Source organism: Anser cygnoides, chromosome 5 (assembly GCF_040182565.1).
Source record: "Anser cygnoides isolate HZ-2024a breed goose chromosome 5, Taihu_goose_T2T_genome, whole genome shotgun sequence".
Taxonomy (NCBI): domain Eukaryota; kingdom Metazoa; phylum Chordata; class Aves; order Anseriformes; family Anatidae; genus Anser; species Anser cygnoides.
This window is the reverse complement of record NC_089877.1, coordinates 29,207,144-29,226,563: the sequence shown is the minus strand read 5'-3', so window position 1 is coordinate 29,226,563 and position 19,420 is coordinate 29,207,144. Positions and strand designations below refer to the sequence as shown.

The following is a 19,420-nucleotide window of genomic DNA, read 5'->3' as shown; positions in this document are numbered from 1 at the left end:
GAATGTTCTGCTTTAAATTACAAGTCTATGTCTTTTCAATCCTCACTTGATTTTCCTTCAGACAAACAGTGGACAAAGCTTTCATCAGAAGACTCAATGTTACTTACAAGCATTATTAATGAAGCTTGACAAAACAATTATGCAGAAGCTATTATCATCTTTACCTTTCATATGGCCAAAATAAATGACAGATAAATTATTACATGACTTGATCAAGGTTGTACAATGAATTAATGGTAGCAGCTGGATGTGGAGACTAGCAACTTTGACACTCACGCTCATGCTGAAATTATGTGCCCTGAAAACACCAGGACTGCCTCAGACCCACTCTGTGCTACACGCATTTCTGTCACATGACTGAAGTGTTTTTAGGCTATGAAAATTAAAGAAAAGGAAAAATAATGTAAATCAATGTCTCTTTCTACATTGTTTTCCCTTCTGAGGCTAAAATATTTTTTTTTCTTTTTCTTGTTTTAATTTTTTCTTACAGTAGATATTGGCAGGCTGAAAGTTGAAATAAAATAGGAAAAAATAACAAGCATATTTTGAGTGATTACTCAACTGGGGTCCTTTGTGACAGGAAATGCAGCTGCGTGACTAATGGGCCTGACTTTCTCTTGGCTTCCTTCCCCCTTCAAAGATCTTGTTTACTGCCCCAGCCAATTTTTTTTTTAAATTGCTAGAAGCTAGCAATTTTCCAGGAAAAAAAGATCTTTGCAAGAGGCAAAGGCAGTAAATCTTACAAAGATCAAGGGCTGCAGAGCTCTCCCCCATCTACTCCTTTTAGCCTTCCAGGCTCTCGAGTCACGTCATATCTTCCCCTGCTCCACTCCGAACATGTGTCTAGCAGATCTTTCTGCTTTAGTGAGGGGAGGGAGTATGTGAATCACATTTACAGCATCTAACCCTGGAATTCATAAAGGAAGGGCTAATTCCATTAAGGAAACCAGGGGCCTCCTAAGCCTTTTGCATTTTGTCTCTTTTTATTATTTTTTTCTCGCTCTCTCTCTCCTAAGAACAGTTGTGTGCTCATGTTCCATGGTGACATGGCTCTAAGTGTGAGCTGTAGAGATTTGACACAGCATAGTTCCCTTGGAAGGGGCCACAGAGCTTCAAACGTTTGCATTTGGCCTGCTTTACAACTCTGCTTCGTTGAGCCTCCCGGGCAACCGAAGCTGGGCCGGGAGCTGAACCTCCCCTGAACTTGATGGGAAGAGGAACCACGCACTCAGTTTCATGGCAGGCCCTTCCCCCTGTCGCTCAGTGCAACAAACCCCGAGTCCCCTCTCAGTAACTGGGGGCATTGGACATATGCCTGGGTAGAGAACACAAGCAAGGAGGGTCTGTCTTGTTTTTTGGAGGGTGTCACCACGAGACGCACACCCTGAAGGGCTGCAGTACCGAGCCCTGTGGAGAGGGGCCGGGGGCTCAGGGAGGTGTCTGAGGTATGGAAGGGCACAGGGGGCTCAGGGTCTGAGGTATGAAGGGGCACAGGGGGCTCAGGAGGGTGTCTGAAGTATGAAAGGGCACAGGGGGCTCAGGGTCTGAGGTATGAAGGGCCTCCAGTGCCCGGTAAGGCAGTGACATTTCTTGGCCCTAAGGCGCTTACTGGTGCATGAGCCTGCGTTGCCAGCAGCAGCGTGAGCACCAGCTGTGCCTCAGTGGAAACTGGTAAAACTCTGGACTAATAGTGGTAAGTTCATTCCTGCGAGGGGGTTGGAAAGTCAGCAGATAGGTAAGCAACAGACTCAAAAATAATGTAAGAGAAGAGGGAGCCAGTCTTTTGCTTTCTCAAGAGGCCTTTCTCTTTGGAGAGCTAGGGGATCAAGTCATTGAAAAACAGTTTGAGGACTGCTCCACAGCCTACAACCCTGGCATAGTTCCCTGTGCCCTGAAGCAGAGGCTAAAAAAGGAGGTGAATATATTCATTACCACAAACTGCATAGCGAAACCATCAGAATGGGTATACTAAAAAAAGAGATGAAACCTTTGCTTATGAATAGACCTAAAAGAATTGAATACATGTGTACAGAGGGATCATTTTCCACTACCTACAAGAGGAAAAACCTCTGGGGAAGTGGCTGATGCCAAATATTTTCTTATGCTTCATGTGTCAGCAGGGTCTGGCAGAAACCCTTAAAAAACAGAGCACGCATTTTGTGCAAGTTGAGAATCACAGTTTCTGGTGATTTGGATTGCTTCACCAAACTTGAGACATTTCTCCAAAAATACAGCAGATGTTTGATAATGGACCAAGTTTTCAGCATTTACACAGATCAGATGATGTTAAGATCAGCAGAAAAAAAAAGAAAAAGGAAAAAAAAAAAAGGAAAACAGAAAAACAACAGAATAACAGTAAAAAGGCTTCAGAGCTGCCCTGAGAAGAAACTAAGCTGGGTTAGACAGGCAAAAATGCTAATTTCTTGCAACAGATATAAAACGCTGGTGAGAGACGTCATAGCAATGTATGCAGCAAGGTTACAGAGGAGCTGGGTTGCGTGCAGAAGCAGTGGGCACAAGGACTTGTTGGAATGGGAGCCCTTGGAGTTGTGTGTGTAACCTGGCTGCGTGACCTGACAACACCAGGGCACTGTTATACAAAAACATCCAGTAGACTTTGACTACAAATCTCAACAATTCCAGAAACTGGAAAAGGATGCAGCCCTGAAGTATCTTAGCAGCACACGTGAGACAGAGGCGTCCCCAGAAGAGAACTGGGCTAATCCTCTTGCAGCTATATGGTCAGAACTGCAGGTCAGTAATTTCTGTGCAATGAATACTAACGAAAGCTGAGTGTCAGTGCGTTCAAACAGAGAGGAAGGATTTGGCATTTGTCCACAAACGTAAAAGGTTTCCTGTCTTTTTTTTTTATTATTTATTTTAAGAGAAGCCTGTGTTAGAAAACTGACCATAAGCCACTTGCTGCAATTGCCAAAATGGCCTGGCAACCCCCCTCTCCTCATGAACACAAAGGTTTTTTTTTTCCAGTTAAAAATTTATGATTTGCAGATTACGAGGGATTTGGCAGATTCAAACTTAATCCCTAGAGCATTTGATGAAAATGCAATGATGCAAAGTCCAGAGCTAGATTTTGTAGGTGATGATTTGCTTAAAAATTTTGCTTATGGTGGGGATGAGATCCAGCAGAAAGTATATGAGACCGTCACAGAATACTCTCAGCCTTGTTCCTGACTGCAGGTAAAGTATGAATAAAGGTATGAGAAATTGTATACCCTCTCTTGATTGTTATTTCTATTTTTCTGAGGTAACCTTACTATAAGGTCCTAGAAGTAAAAAGATGGCAGGGTGTATCAAGTTTATTGTTACTACACAACTGTATCTGCTAATGTAGTAGGAATAACTAAATGCAAGGCATCCTCAGTACAGTACAGATTTGGCTCTACCACTCTAGTTCCCATTATTGCTAATCGAATGAGATGGTAGGAAATAGTATCAAAAGAAGTTGGTAACTACTGAGCAAAAGTGTGGAATTAGGCTGTGATCTGGTTTTAGGTCTGATATACTAAGGTGGAACACATGAAGGAAAAATGCCAACTACTGACATTTTGCTTGACAGAAAAATAAAATGAAATTCTTTTCATTCCTGCAGTCTTTCAACTCCTTGCCATCTTCAAGGGTTCTGCTTGAGTCATGGGGGTATGGAAGAATAGCAAAGAAACAGAGTCCAGGACACAGCAAACACGTAACAAAATGACCTGCCACTCCAACAACTGTAGCAGAGATTTTCCAGCTCTAGAGATGCAAGCAATGCTGCCAGTTCCTCAGGATTCACCAAGCAACGTTTATGTGGTTGGTTGTAACTGTTTGCAGTTGCATATTAACATAACTTTTCTGAATTTTGATTTGGAAAACTCAGTGATTTTAGGACCTCTGGCATCAATAACTGCCCTTTCCACTCTGTGAATCTGAATCAGGTGCTGCAAAGCCTTCATTTTATTATGAACAGCCGGATGAAACCAGATGCATAATAAAGCAAATCTTTCACAAGCAGCTTAAGCACTGGATGCACAATGAGGACAACTGCATTTCAGCACAGAGGTAGCTACATTTGAGTCACAGGGAAGTGACTTCACAAACTTCTCAAGCACTTTGGGATGAAAATACTGTATGGAATCAGTTTAATACACTCTACTTATGTGACAAACTCCCATTTCATATTGTTGTTTTCCTATTTTTGCTATGCCAATCATACTGCAATCCCATGCCTTCGTTCTGATCGTGCTGGAACAGCAGGCAGATATTTTCAAAAAAGCCAGAAGAATTAAAAACTTGCAGTGGAAATTGTTCCTGTGCGTGCAGCTTGCTCATGCTCAGAAACTATTAATGTTCCATTTCTCTCTCCCCAGTTAATACGGGGCTGCCTGCATTTTGGCGGCACTAGTATGGTTTTGAATACTGGGTGTACTTTAAAGTAGCATGTCCTAGGCACTGTGTTCTGGTGCATGACAGTCTCCTTGTCTCCTCCTTCGGACTTCTGGCTGCCTTCAACATCTACTCTGATGCTCTCCTGCCTCTGGAACATCTCACCTCATCAGCACAACCAACCAACCTATACATCAACAGTTTCAAGTTCTTCAAACTGAGAAGCCTCAAATCAGGAACAATTTGGTAACTTGCTCTCCCCTTTTGTTGAACCCTGTATAAAGGACTAAAATGACTGTGTTGCCTAGTAGGTAAAAAAGGAGATCAGAAGCCCTGGACCACCTTTGGCCATGGACAATACTACCGAAACTAGACATCACATGATGTCTGAATCAGGCGTGTGTTGACTGCACAAGGCAGCTTCACCCAAAATCGAATGCCACTGTGTTACGCAATGGCTGCACAGCCTCTTGTGCCTTTCTTTCTTCATCTGTAACATGCAGACAGTAGCACTCAGACATCCAAAGGGGTGAACTGAGAGTTCATTGGCATTTTGGAAGACTTTTGATATTCCTGGATGAACAGTGCAGTAAGAACAGAAAGTAGTTGTCATTGTTTCCTCCTTTTTTAGTGACATCCCTCTGATATCGTGCTCTCACATTCCTGAGTTAAGCTTGCTTGATTTTGCCTGGGTTTAAAATCTGTTTTCTTCCTCAGAGAGGATGCTGGAATACACCTGTAAGCACAGCAAGTCTCAAATGTTCAGAAGCCTTGCACTCAAGGCAACCTGCCTCCATCTGACCTTCCTCATCTTTATTAATATACTCAAACAAAGACAGCTAGAACAGTTTAATACGGGCATGTTTTGTACTCCCTGCAGCCCTGTGCATTTTAAAGGCCAGATAGGACATTCTCTGCCCCAACAAATGATTCAGCGTAGATTAGAAGCTTTGGTTTATAGAAAAAACCCTGCAATTAGATACTCATGTGGTAACAACTTATGACAGTGAGGTATAGTCCCAAGCTTGAATATAGATTCCCACTCCAGGAACTGAGCTCTGTGTCTACAGGCCTTCTAGAGGCCTTGTGAATACAACCACCTCTTTGTTGCTCCATCTATAAAACTGGGGTTGTAACAGAGGGGTTTAGAGAAGTTCAGCCCTAGAAGTTTTTACAAATGTTAAACATTGCTTGTTTCAATCTTGTTCCGTTACAAAGAAGTCCTGCAATTCTTCCATCCTCTGCTGTTAAAAAACAGCTCTTCTCTTTTGGTCTTTATGTTACTTAAATTGTACATGGTAGATTTTTGCATTTTCGGAGTGGAGCAAAAGGGGTGGTTAAGAGAATAAGTAACAGTTTTGCAAGTAAAAGTGAGGGAATTGCTGACAAAAGGTTTGAGCTGATGTTTCCATATATAACTCTCCCTGTCTGTGCTCTCTGAGCAGCTCTGCCTGTGATGGGTCCTCTTTCATGTGTGTCTAGGACAGAACAACTCGTGTTCAGAAGTACCAGCAGGCACTGGAAGCACACCCACCAAGCGTTAGGTGCTCAAGCACATTCCCCATAGCTCTAGAATTTCCCCCACAAGTCAGCGATGCCATTGTAAATGGATGAGAAGAAGGAAAACATTATTAATAACAGTGCCTAATGCAAATGATGACAGTAATGAGCATTTGCATTAAGATGGTGACTGTCAAGCCTGGTCTCTGGTTTTCCATGAGGCTCTCGAGCCCTTGGGGCAGGAGGATGGAGATATTCCTCGGGGAATGGGGACTCCTGAGGAGAGCAGCAGACAGAGCTCTCTGTTTCCAGAGGGGCTGTGGGCAGCAGATTTGCCCCGCTGGCTTCTACAGCCAGAACTAGGTCTGTGGAGACCTCAGCATGGAGGAAAAGCACTTCTGTCCCTCCTGCGGCTGTGCTGAGCTTGGCTGGAGGAGTGGGCTTTTGTCATGCTGGCTCTGCCCTTCATCTGCCCCCTCCAAAGCCACGCTCGGAGAGACAGAGGTTCCCTTCAACACACACATTCACACATAGCTAATGGAACCGGGATTATTGCAGCAATTGGGGGAAAAAGGGAAAGTGTGTATTGCCAGGCTGCATAAAACGTAAGGCGCTGTTGGCTTAACGTGGGCAGAGCTCCTGCCAGATGAAGCATTTGCACCTGGCCTGACTGGAAATCCGTGGGGCAGAATATTCCTGCTGAAGTATTTGTGTTGCCATCGGCATGGCAGTGGCTTGCCCGCACGTACTCAGACACCCAGGAGGCCAGGGCTCAGGGCTCCTCAAGGAGGTCAGTTTTTATATAGCAAAGCAAACAGTTTAGCTAATCAAGGATATTTTTTCTTTTCTTTTCTGAGGCTCTTGGCACCCGGCCCTGTTACTTGCAATCTTTAATTTGTACTGTGGCTTCCTTTTCCCTGCTGCCTTCTCACTCACTCCAATTTTCCCACACACTTATTTCCTAACTCTACCTCTTATGGAGGTCTTCATTTATTTCAGACCCAAATTTACCTCAATCCTACACAACGCTCTTGTTACCTCACCATTTATTCCTGTAAGTGACTGTCATCAGAGCTCGATGAGCTTGACAAGTTTATGAAAAAAAAAACAGTTGAGCCTTTTTTTCTTTTTTGTGTTGTAGAAAATAGTTGATGATAACAAGGTACTTGTAACTTTATTCATAAGCACATGTAGAAATTGATTGGGGATCAACTTGGACCTTCTTTTTGGTTATATAGCTGTTTGAATGTCAAAACTGGATTTTCAATTGCTTTTTTTTTTTAAGGATCTGTGTGTCTGTGCTAGGGATGGGCTATGAACTGTACACACCACTACACAAGATGGCCATGGAGAAGCCTGTGACCATGCAGTTTCTACAGTAAGATAGAAGATTCTGATGAATCAAAATCACATTTTAGCAGATTCTCCCTCCCACCTCCCTGCAGCCAAAAAAACCCACCAAAACACAGGGAGGAGATAAAGGCACTTTTTCTAGTTAACACAGCTATATAGTCCATGCCACTTACCCTGTGTAATTTGTGTAGAGAAATGAAGGCAACATGCAAATAAACATCTCAACTAAAACATTAGCAAAATCCCAGTAAAAATATACAGCTGCATAGTCCATATGGCAGAGGCCGGCTTGCTCGAGAGTTGATAGTAAGATGCACAGGAACACGGGCCAGAAGTGACCCACCTGTTCACCAGGTTTTGTCCCAAGAAACCACCTTTAAACAGTCTTTTCTAAAAAGCTGCACAGAACCCAAAGCGTTCCCTCAGTCTGCCTGCACCTTTGGAGCTGCAAAGCACTACCATCTCGGCACAGCCTCTAACGCAGACATAGATCCACCCGATTTCATATCGCTTCAGGTAAACAGCTCTTCTCCTTCCCTGTGGTTGCTTCCAGAGCCATTTCTAATGAACTCTTCTGCCTCTGACTGCAGCCCAAGTTGGCAGGGCAGCGCTTTTCAAGCCGTGAAGCAAGCTGTGAGCAGCTAATGAAGCCTGACACACATTCCACATATTTTCACTGTAACTGCTCCTTATAGCCACTTACACGCAGACACAGAAAAATTTTAATGAATTGAAATGAAGTGGGGCTAGAAATGCTGTGAGGCACTGAGCTAACATGTAGGGTGACCCGCGTGCAGATTTTCGGCAGGACAGCAGACCACAGCCCAGGTCCAGCAGACAGCGTGTGACGGGCTCTTACTGCTCTCTGGCAAAAAGTCCCCCGGATTGAAGACAGCCACACACTAGAAAGCTGATCCTGCCAAGATGCACACTGTACATGCTCTGTGAGGCAGTCAGTCCAGCACTTTTCATTATTTTCAGAATCCATCACTGAAGAAAACACAGCTCTTTATAAGGTGGGACATGTTTTAAAAGAAAAGTTGGGGCAGATTCAACTGGTATAAAGCTGCATAGCTCTATTAAAGACCAGGGGGTGTTGCTGATTTGTACCAGCTGAGAAGTTGGCTAATATTCCTTTGGAGCCACCACCTCTCCCATTTGCAATTGCCAGCTGAAACACTGGGAAATGCAAGGAGAAATGAAAAATGGAGCACATTTATGTGAAAAAGCTTCGATGCAAAACAAATGTCTGCTCACTGCACATAAGCTGAAATAATACAGCCGTTATTGGAACTGTGCTACAATAAAACAAGCTGGATGAGTCAACCAGCAGTGCATCTAATCTCCACTGGCTGCCTTTCCGGTCCCCAAGCTCCCCATCTATTTTTATCTCTTCTTTTTTTAATATACTTTTTGGTTTACAAGCAATAAATCTACAGATCTTGGGTCCCCTGTGTGCGCTCTTGCCAGCAGGCCACTCAGCATTTAGGATGTTACCCAGACTGTTACGGCTATCAGACCACAAAATCCAGAGGCCAGGATTCAGACTCGGGAGACACTGTGGCCCAGAGAGCACGGCAGTGGCTACTGATAGCGTGGGGCATGGCAAATCCTTCTGCGCTGACGGCAAGTATGCAACAGGCAGGAGCAATGTGGTATGCTCTTCAGGTGGCCTTGGAGTACCTGAGGGAGCCCAGCTGAGCCATTTCAGCTTGTAGGAGTACAGCAAAGCACGCTCTACTAATAGATGGGCATCAGTGCAGATGCCTGAGGAGCTCTGGGATGAGCTTCCTTCCAAACCTGCAGGAGCACAGCTTTGGTCCAGTGCTCTAGCCAAGCTTCGTGACGCACAGTAGGGCACATCTAGAGAGAGTAACACGTGATGTGTTCAATGGTCGTGCGATGAGTAGTAGAAGAGCTACCAGTAAAATGGCACTGCCAGTCAGAGCCTGCTCCTGTGACTGTACAAAAACAATGCCGTTCCTTTTTTTCCTGGGTGGGGAGATTGTTAGTTAAGCTAACCGTGTCTGGTCCACCTTAGGATGTATGTAACCTACCATAGGGTACGATTTGATTTCAGAATCACTGGGCAGGTGATGGGAACTACTTTCATGATAAAAAGTTTTCCTGTTGTTTGTTGGCTCTGTGTGGTAGCGTTCTCCTGAGAAAAGTGTGGGTGAGATCTTGGAATCACAATGTTCCTGCTTCGTTTTTCTCTGGTAACCAAATTAAGATCTTCGTAATGGAGCCATTATTTTTCTAATTTTTCTCTGTCCTCTTTAATGATTTCATTACAGACACACACAACTAGTCACCTTGAGCTCGCACATGCTGGGAAACATCTGTTAATTGAATATGAAGATAGCCAGAGTGTTATAATGGAAAGAAACTACTGGGATATGATGCTTGCATACAGCATTCTCTTTCATTAGAAGAGTACGTGCTTCAGGGAGCAAGGGAGAAGAGTGTATGAATTTAATTTCAGACATTCACTTTTTAGGTGCCCCCAAGGGACGTACCCATTTCCTATATAAGGTTTGGTCTGTTTGCAATTAAGCTCTCTTTTTTGCATATTTCCGGATAGATTAAAAATAGCAAAATCATCTTATTCTTGGACTTCTGGAGATAAACAAAGCCATTGCTTCCAGGGTTTTTAAGACAGTGATCAGGTTTACAGATCTTGAACGCAGAATTTGTCCATGAATTTTTTTATGCTGGATAAACAATAATTTCCAAAGAGAACAGAAAAGGTAGGAGCACATTTCCAGAACGGGGGGCTTTTGAACCAACTAACTTTTGCAGCCTTTGTTTTTACATAAACCTAATGTTGATAAAAAATAAAGTTGAATACAGTTTTTATGCAGGAAGCTCAAGACCCGTTCAGTCCGCTCCCACCACTCCCTCAACCAGTGGAACAATTCCAGAGCTGAGAGGCTTGCTGAGCTCCCATTACAGTTCTCCTCTTATTCTTTTTCTATTGGGATTACCATCATCAATCCATTTAATCCAAAACGTAAAGCTGTTTTTTGTGATGCAGCCATCCATTCTCAAGGACCTTGACAGAAACAACTCGTTTATAACGGTGCCTAAATTGCTATCAGATGGGAACAATTCCCAAACACCCCTAGCACCCTGAGGTTGGATACACGACTGTGATCTACACCCGATCATTTCTTCCCTGCTGTTCAGGTCTCTGCCCATTTGCAGATATTACCCAGAACAGCAGCCATTTTCCAAAGGAGTGGCTGACGACTACGTTATGAATTTGTCTCCTGAAAATGTTTTTGCTGTTTTCAGTTATCTTTTGCAGATTCCTCAGCAGTCACTGGACCCTGATGGATACATAGACAATGGAATGAAAGCCACTGATATAATGGTTTTAATGTTAGTTATTCACACTCTCCAGTGCCTGTTAGGCATTTGCTTTCAGAGTACTTCATTCCCCAACAAAAATGTTGATGGATATTGAAACTGATGATTCAGGAGGGAGAGAAGATTACAGCACTACAATATCCAAGCAAACAAATGGACACATTTATTGTTCAGTAGTACATTCCTTGGAAAATTTACAGGGCCATTAGTAGAGGGGAGGAAAAAGTACAGTTGAACAAGTTTCAAATTAAACGGCCCATACCATGAGGCTGTGTTTTGTTCCTCCCCTATGCAGAGCAGTAGTAACAGCATGGTGGAAGGACATATGGCCCATTCCATATCTCCAGTGAAGGCAGGAGGATCCTTCCAGACCTCTCTTGATTCCTAGGGCTGTATCTCAGCCTAGGAGCAGCACTTGATGCCATAATCCTTATGGGCACAAGCCCCTTTGAAGAGGTCAACAGGACTGTTCAATAGGGCTGTTGGTAAGAGATGATGTTGCAAAATTAGCCCCTTGTTTTGGTAAAGAGAAGCAGAGAAGCAAGTCCTACTGTTCTAGTAATATATACTTCTCCTCTCACCTAACAAAGACTCCACTGTGTCACGAAGACAAGAGGCATAAACAGACCTCAGAAAATAATAAGGACTTTTGAAAAAGCAGGACAAAATGTGTTAAGGTTGTTTTAAACACTCTTGGAAGTAAAACTGCTCTTGATACTCTTTGTCTGTCAGCAATGTTAAAGACATGGGCTTCCTTCTGCCTCTAAAGACTCAAATTTATGAGCTCCAAAATGTGCTCCTGCACATTTCCAGGACCTTTGTTGAAAAAAAAAAAACCACACCACCACCCAAACAACAGAATAACCTTCTGTCCATCAAGCAAGATTTCCCAACAATTATAGTACCAGGCACAGAGAACTCTGCCTGCCTGGCCCACAGCCACACCACGGGCGGCAAACTTTCTAACTCTCACCAACTAATTAGGTTCAGGTCAGGTATGTGGCTGGGAGAACTCCAGGGTGGGTGGAGGGTGAAGCAGGAAACAGTGCTGATGATTCAAGTGGGGATCATCTTGAAAACATTTCTTAAGCTGTTTCTTCAGAAATAAGTTTTGGCTGTGAAAGGAAAGTTATCTTATTTCTAAGAAAACAGAAGGAGACAACTTTCTGGTAGAAAAAGGAAAGTGGGAAGGACACTTTGTTTAGGAAGTAAAGAAACACCTGATTCATTCGTCATAAATTTTAGGATGACATTTTGGTGTCTCTAGCAGGGGAGTGGGACAGGGGACAAGAAGGCAGAAACACTTCTTCTATTATCAGCTCTCAAGACAGCCTTTCCTTCTAGTAAGAAACTACAGCTGCAAGGGAAATATTTTTGAAATTTCAACACGACTTCCTGCAAACAAAAGAGACAGCACAGGAGTGACTTTAATCAATGTATGCATAGGTAATCAGAGGGATGAAAAAGACTAATTGCTGGGTTTTGTATTAGATATTACGAACCTTTAGTAGTATACACCTAGGGCTACGTAGTGCTGCTGTGTGCCATTCTGTACTGTGAGGGGCGGCTGAAATTTAACATGCTCCCCCAAAGCCATAAAATTACAAGCCAAGGTTCACAGCAGCCACAAGCAATCTCAGTGCAGTCCCATCCCAACACTGCAACCAGCTCCTCAGCAAGGCTGCTGCCAGGCTAGAGTAATGGAATGGGAAAGTACTCCCATGTTCTCCATTTCTTGACATCTCCAAATCACAGCATCTTGGGAATTCCTTTGGTCAAATATAAGGCATTAGGCTTAAGACAGAGTAACCAGAGAAAAGCCTATCGTCTGTGCTATACATGTCATCCATGGTTCTGTAGTGACTCTTTTGGGTAATGTTACTCTACAATCAGTAGATGCAAAAATAGTTCAAGTGAACAAGCTACTGTCTTGATAGTGCTCGTCAGCTTTCAGCTCCTGTTTTTAGTTGCCTGTACCTCAGCTCTGTTTGCTATGTGACATGTAGCTGTAAGGACTGGTGGAAGCAACACAGAAGCAACCTGATGGTGAAGCAACAGAGCTATGATGGTGAGCGATGGATATGAACTTCAAAGAATGAGGCACATCTCATTCCAGGTCTGTGTCTTTAAAATATGTCAGAATGAATACGCAGGATCTTATATTATGGTTTGCATTGAACATCAGAAAAAACTTTTCGCTGGGAGAGTAGTACAATACTGGAACGGGTTACCCAGAGAGGTTGTGCAATTTCCATCCTTGAATGTTTTCATGACTTGGCTAGACAAAGTCACAGCTGACCTATTCAAGTGCTGGCAACAGTTCTGCTTTGAGCAGAATGTTGGACTAGATACCTCCAGAGGTCCCTTCTAACCAGCAGTTGTGTGATACCTTCAGTCTCATATGGATCCCAGAGCTGAGCTGACAAGAAAGGTTTTAGAAGGACTCTGTAGAGTGAATGCCCATTGATGGTAAAACCTACTGAGCCTGGTGTGGTTGGAATGGTTTGTGCAGAGCAAACTGTGTTTGAGTGGAGACCTCCCACACCTTTGTTTAACGTCTGCTCTTGAACAGAGACTGAATGGCAGAGATATTACAAAATACTGCTTATGAAGTGGCAATACTTATAGAACAGTGATGCTGCTCAATTCCCTTATGCAATCAAGGCTTCAGCAAATAAAAGGTCTTAGCCTCCTGCAGTGCTCTTGTGACACAAAAAAAACTTTTGGATATTATTTTCTCTTGTTTATTAGCTTGAATAAATATCGAGCAGCTGAAAATGCTGTGGTAAGAATCTGAGCCTTAACATAAGATCTACGTAGGCAGAGAAAAGTTTCAAAAGAATGAGATTATTTTGGTAAATGCTGATTTTTTAATGGGGGCTGTTTCTCAGGAGCTTTTTGTTGACACAACCCTGGTACTTGCACTAGTGATGCTTCCTGGGAGCCCCATGAAGCATGAACCAACTTCATTATGCTCTAAGCTGGCAAGAATGTTTGTGGGTACTTAGGGCAGTAGATCTTGTGCTCTGCTATATCCAATCATTAACTCCAAAATATTTATCTCCAGTACAGCATATGTTTGATAGCCCTAGATATATTTATCTCCACTTTCTCCATAGAAAAGCCTAATATATTTAATAGAACCTTAAACAATGAAACTATGACGGCAGTTAAATCACAACCACACAAAACAGCAGGCTATGCACTCAAAAGGATTCTTCATGTCAACTCAACAGAGAGGAAAAGCTTCTCACACCCTACAAATACAAATAAAGATCTTTATCTACTTCCTAACAATGATATAAGGATAAACTGTGTCCACTCTCACATATACGTCTGCAAGAAACCTCTCAATACAGCTCCTGTGCAAGGGACTAACCTCAACTACTTATGTGCTCCCGTTCTGCTTCCTCCAAAACTGTCCATTCCATATTAATGCCTGGCTGCCAAAACACATTAATTCCATAGTTGTATCCCTGTCATAAGCCATTAGTTCCACACTCTTACTACACATAATACATACATTCCACATTCTTTTCCTTAGTATGCAAATCTTTCCAACCATGGTCCCCTTTGTTTTGGTGCCTCTCAACCCACCAGCATATGCACCAGCTCACAAATTGATCCTCTGGGATATACACAAACATGACCAATATGTTCTTTGTGATTCGTATGTGACCATAGGAGAGATTTTAAGGTTCCCTCCCAAGCCTCAAATTGTTTAAGAATTGCCCACATTCTTGACCCCTTTCATCTGCACCAAGTGGTTTACACTGATCGTTATGAATTTGCTTTCAACGCTCCTAAACAAGAACTGACTCTGTTTACACTAAAAACTTTTCTGCTGGCCCAAAGCAGTATTCTGAGACAACACAGAAGCTTAGCTGAACAACCACATCATTGCCACCATTTCCTGCTGTCAAAAATCTCATCAGGACCTTACTGAACTCATGACTATGCTTAGCATTCAATCAGCAGTACCAGTTACTCTTTTAGGAAGAGCATCTCCTTTTCACATAAGGTCCCAGTCCCGATGGTTCCTGCTTTCCTTCCCTCCAAATCATTCACCTTCAAAACCAGGAATTGGAACCTAATTCACAGTTGTCTGGACAGTTTCTTTGGTCCAAAAGATAGCAGAATGGACAAATGCCCCAAGCACTGTCTCTGTTGGGGCAGGGAAATGGCTGAAGAACAGCTGAGAACTCGGGTCTTACCAGCCAGATTTGTCACTATTCTTAATTTGCACACATGTTACAGTGACGTGTGCGTTACATATGTTTAGACTGCATGGCTGAATGCTCATGCTATATCAAGCTGTGCATGATTTTACAGCTGGCTCTGCTCTTTGAGCAGTCGGAGCAGCTCTTGTGCACTTCTGCAAGGCAGACTACAGCCGAGCGGCTGGGACGGCAATTCTCCAGCACGATCTCTCCCCCAGCCCAACTACCTCGCCTCCCCCGTGCCCCGACATTCTTTGCTGCTCTGTTTATGCTGCAGAAAACATCTGTGAGTGTATATGGCCAAGGTGAAAGATTTTGGCAAACAGTTGTTTTTCATAGCTCAGCTTAAAGGGAAAATATGAAGACTGCCCCTCCTCCTCAGAGAAGGGGAAGGGTGGGGTTGAGAAATGAGATCTGAAAGCAGCCAGGCCAAATAGCAGACTGGCTGTCCCCCTAGCCCCTTTAAAGGGAAATGGAATTGTTTTTTTTGGTAGAATGAACGATGCTGCAGGAGAGCAAAGGTTTAAATGAGAGAAACTGGATTAATATTTGGAGAAAACATTGAGATAACTGTATCACGAAAATCTTCTAGATGTGGGGATGTGTTAGGCTAAATATATTTCAAAAGAATGTGTAAATCATGCAGCAGAGCTCATTTGAAATCAGACTGACATAATAATAAAAAACCTGTAATAGAGAACAACCCCTCGCTACAGGAGATAGACTCGATTACACTGCAGGTCTTTTTCTATGTTTAAGTCCTATGACAGTATAGAATTGGGGCCCTAAAAGGGGAAGGAGAAAAAAAGTTGGCTTATTACTTTTGCTGATTAACAGATCGACTTTCTCAAGTATTAAAGTAGTTTATAGGCCTACGAGGTATAGGCCATAGGGAGGGAACTGCAGATTTCCCTGACAAGCTATAGTTCATTACTGAAGTTCTGCAGTGGAGCAGAGAAGCCGATGGCAGCCCACACAACTGCAGCTGCCTTTCTTGGATCAGCTCTGGAAGAAAGGCAAAGAGAGATGAAACTTTAAGCTGGGAAGTGGAGGACTTGGTGGATGACAAGGAGATTCCAGATTTACTTAAAGGACCTGCAAACAGACAGGCACCTCTTCATTCCTCCCTGAACTGCAGCTACCTCTAGGTGAAACAGCAAAACTGTTTACAATACACAGGGAAGCGTAGGACAGGAAATGAGGAATGGTACGTTTACTGTCTAACAGGAAATCTGAACAAAAAAGTCAGGAATCGCTCAAAAGCTCTGTGCTGCAAAGATAAATGAAAAGGTCGGCTTGGCAGTGAAGTCCACCTCCATCCCCAGTCACACTCATGATATTCCCTCTCTCGCCAGCTCAGCTGCTGCCAGGTACACCCCACGAGGATGGGGCAGCCACATCAACCTCTGGCTAGAGGCAAGCAGACCTGTCTTAAAGCTGCGAGCTGAACAAGGACACAGGCTGAGTACTTGGTAGCCACCTAAGAGCTGTCACAAGCAGATCCTCCGCTGAGCGGTGGGCCAGGGCAGTGCTGGATGGGGGCACGTTGCCAGGCAGACACCCACTGCCTGTTCGATCCGATCCCCCTTTGCCTCTGTCCTCCCTCCTTCCAAATCTAAACAGGCTTCAAATTAACTTTACCAACTTGAATACTGCTAATGCAATCAAACTTATGAAAGAAAAGCTCATCCTGAGGGAAGGCAAAAATCAGCTCCCTTCTCGGTCTCACAGCTGTCCCCTCCTCCTCGCCATGTGTTCCCGAAACCTGGGCCTGTTCCAGGCGCTAAATGCACTGGAAAGCGTGTCCTCGGGCCAGCTGTGATCTGAGCATGGCGCGCTGGCTGCGGGTGAATCAGAAACCAACTGATAGGCCCAGAAACAATGCAGCCCGTTGTCGGGCTCCCGAGAGCGGCCGGCTCCGCCAGCATCCCCCCGCCGGCCAGCCTTCAGCAGAGCGCAATGCCAGGAGGGCTCCTGCGACGTGCCCTGCCTGGTCCTTTCGCGCCAAGCCCGTGCTGAACTGCAGCTATTTTCTGTTTTGAATGACACCCTCCTTGTGTTGTGAGAGGAGCGGATGAGCAGCAAGCCACGGCCTGATACTGGTATTTCTTCACAAGCTGCTACGGGACAGCCGCAGCAGCAGCATCTGGGACCACGGCTCCTCTGGAATCCCGAGGGCTGGAAACCTCCCGGGAAGCTTCTCCCCATCAGCCGGGCACTGCACAGATCAGTCCTAGGAAACAGATTTTATCTGGCCTCACAGCTTTGCTGATGTTTTGTAGGCTTTGTGCATTTATGATATTAAGTAAGCATTATGGAAATCAAGCAGTGGCACCCAGCCAGAGTCCTTCGATTTTCCCAGCCAGTCTCACAGCGAGCAGCGCTGCTACAGTTCCCAGGAGCAGCTGCTGCAGGAAGGGGGTTAGTGGTGGGACACGGCTCCCTCTCCTCCCAGGCAAGCTTCTGAGGGGAACAGAGCGCTGTCCTGAGGGAGAAGGGGCCGTGGTCAACACAGATTTGAGGCAGTTTACAAAAGACTGCCGAGAAATTTAATCCTGGTGCTTTAACTATGTCTCAGAATGAATAGTTGTTTGCGTTTGTACTAACGCGGCGTGCCAAAGCCCCAGTCAGGATTACCCACTGTGCCGGGCAGGACAGACCCATCTTCAGGGTAAATATGTTCTGCCAATCACTTCCCACTACAGCTTTGATTAGAGACATTTCCCTTGCTTCCTGCTGTAAGCAGCTGCCATGTTGCATCACAGCAGCATTTCAGTGGTGGATGAATATCCCAATACATTGATCCTAGCAAATTTCAGCATAAATGCATGTCTTAAATTGGGATACTTCCAAATGAAAAAAATACTGTGCTGGTGCAAGGCACTACTGATTGTCAATAAAATCAAACCTACAGATTTGTTCTCTGTCTTTTAATAGTCCAAATCACTTAAAAATTTAGGAATGTTACATACCCTATATATGAACTATTCTATCATTACCAAAGCAGTCACTTGCCTGATGGGCAGCCCTTATGAGGATAACCAGCACCAGCTCACAAAAGAAATGGAGCAGAAAGTTAATTTTCTTGAAAATTAGTGTTGCTTTGGACGACTGTAATAAGTTCTAATCACATCCAAACTGAATCTGCAGCTGTGGCTCAGACATGTACGTACTTTTCCACCCTACTGACTTTTGCTGTGGAACTTCCACGTTTTGAGCTGAAACATCCCTGAAGCTGGCCCTGATGTTCTAGTGTAGTCCAGTTGCACCAGAAGTGAAAATTGCCTGGCTAGATCAGACTGCAAAATTTGAGATCTAAATAATTAAAATGCACAGCGAGATGTGTGTAGAGATGAAATCTTTTATGAACTACGTAAGTCAACAAGAACCATGTATTAGGCCATCACAAGAATATGGGGTACAGCAATTGAATATAAAGCCTACAAAAATGTAACATGAGTAAGTCTTACTAAAACTTATTATCCATTCTACAAGGAGAGCTATCAAGATTTTCTTGCAGCACTGAACACAATAAATTTTCTTTGAATAGTCGTGTGTGTGTGACAGAGAGAGAGAGAGAGAAGAGAGAATTAGGCTGGAATGCTATAAGGATGTATGCCAAGCTCTCCGCATCTGGAAAGCAGAAAACAGAACTATATTTAGTGCACAATGACTTGCAATAATTTGTGAGGGGGAAAAAAGAAAAGAACAAAAAAGAGAGAGAAAAAGAACAAAACTTGAGTTGCCAGTGTTAGACAATTCAATGAATTATAAAGAAAAAAGAACAATCAGGCTGGGAGAAGGATAAATTAAACCCTGGGGTATATGTTATTATAAGAGCTTCTACAGGCAGAAATGCTGTATAGAGTTAGCAGACATATTTATAAACAAGCTACAGATAATGCATACTTCAGTATAAATACCACCTCAAAGAATGTACAGAGGATTTCTGGCACAGAACAGTTAGGGCATTGACCTCTGCTGTACATTCATTTCCTTTATGTGGCTGAAATGGCCTAAATATGTTCCTTAGTTGGGCATGGGAAACTTTTTCCATACGGTAATTGCATCTGCAAGGGTAGTCCATGAATGTGTTATGAACCCTTTGTCAAGTATGCCTAAGTTACCATGTGTTCTCCTAGGCCTACTTGTAAATAGCAAAACCACAAAGTAAAAGACTACCTTTTATAGATGCAGTACATTCAAAATGAAGATGGTATAACACTTTCTAAATTCCTTATCATAGATCTGAATTTCTAAAAGTTATATAACTAAAATTTCTAAATTCCTTATCATATCTTGGTATAAAAACAAGATATTGAACAACCAAGTTCCCCTTCCATCACATACACAGATTTTGTTTTGTCCTGCACTTGATTTGAACATTTCATCAGCTCCTCAATATCGTTCTTGTTTCCAGGCAGCCTCTCAGACTTGAGATCCCAGGATCCCAGATTCTCCATCTTTGGCACTTAAAAGGACATCTCAAATAACAAATGAAACCTGTTTTCATTAAAGCTGAGGCACTGATCTCATGCACACTGACACTGTTTAAAGGATAACTAAGATGAAAGCAAACAGTATTACTGATA

The 19,420-nt window shown here is 43.5% G+C and overlaps 1 protein-coding gene and 1 long non-coding RNA gene across 13 annotated transcripts in view; one reads left to right on the top strand and one right to left on the bottom strand.

Annotated features, from left to right (window-relative positions):
• LOC106031667 (uncharacterized) overlaps positions 1–13,836 on the top strand; it is a 31,190-nt gene extending 17,354 nt beyond the window's left edge. For both annotated transcript variants that reach the window (XR_010832054.1, XR_010832055.1), the window contains one exon: positions 3,611–13,836. This is a non-coding gene — a long non-coding RNA (uncharacterized lncRNA). The remainder of the gene's footprint in view (positions 1–3,610) is intronic.
• The window catches only part of RAD51B (RAD51 paralog B), a 422,492-nt gene that overhangs the window by 60,821 nt on the left and 342,251 nt on the right, over positions 1–19,420 (bottom strand). The window lies entirely within an intron of this gene.